Source organism: Orycteropus afer, unplaced genomic scaffold (genome assembly GCF_000298275.1).
Source record: "Orycteropus afer afer isolate SDZICR_OR568_19922 unplaced genomic scaffold, OryAfe1.0 scaffold00161, whole genome shotgun sequence".
Lineage (NCBI taxonomy): Eukaryota > Metazoa > Chordata > Mammalia > Tubulidentata > Orycteropodidae > Orycteropus > Orycteropus afer.
The window spans coordinates 7569656-7570780 of NW_006921748.1; positions in this window are offsets into that span (position 1 = coordinate 7569656).

Below are 1125 nucleotides of genomic sequence, written 5' to 3' on the forward strand. Positions count from 1 at the left end.
AGGAGTTGTTTTTTTGAAAAGATCAATAAAATTGACAAACCACTGGCAAATTTAACAAAGGAAAAGAGGGAGAGAATACAAATAACATGAATAAGAAACGAAATGGGTGACATCACAACAGAACCAACTGCAATAAAAAGGATAATATCAGGATACTATGAAGAACTGTATTCCAACAAATTGGAAAATCTGGAAGAAATGGAAAAATTTCTAGAAACACACTGCTTACCTGAACTAACAGAGATTGACGTGGAAAAGTTGAACAGAGTCATCACAAAAGAAGAAATTGAACAGGTCATCAAAAAATTACGGACAAAAAAAAAGTCCTGGCCCAGATGGTTTCAGTGGAGAATTCTACCAAACATTCAGAGAAGAACTGACACCAATCCTACTCAAACTATTCCAAAACATAGAAAAGGATGGAATCCTCTCTAACTCATTTTATGAAGCAAGCATAACTTTGATACCAAAATGAGGCAAAGACATCACTCAAAAGGAAAACTACAGACCAATATCCTTCATGAATATAGATGCAAAAATCTTCAACAAAGTCCTAGCCAGTAGATTGCAACAACATATCAAGAAAATCTTCATCATGACCAAGTGGGGTTCATATCAGGTATACAGGGATGGTTCAACATTTGAAAAACAATCAACGTCATCCACCACATAAAACAAAGGAGAAGAACCACATGATCATATCAATTGATGCAAAAAAGGCATTTAATAAAATCCTACACCCACTCCTGATCAAAACTCTCAGCAAAATAGGAATAGAAGGGACATTCCTCAACATAATAAAGGACATTTATGCAAAACCAACAGCCAACATTATTCTCAATGGAGAGACTGAAACCATTCCTCTTGAGAACAGGAACCAGACAAGGATGCCTGCTATCACCACTTCTATTCAACATTGTACTAGACGTCCTAGCCAGGGCCATAAAGCAAGAAAGGGAAATCAAAGACATCCAAATTGGTAAGGAAGAAGTCAAACTATCCCTATTTGCTGATGATATGATCCTCTACCTAAAAAATCCAAGAGACTAGTCAAAATTCTACTGGAGCTAATTGAGAGATTTAGCATTGTGGCAGGATATCAGATCAACATCCAAAAATCAGTTG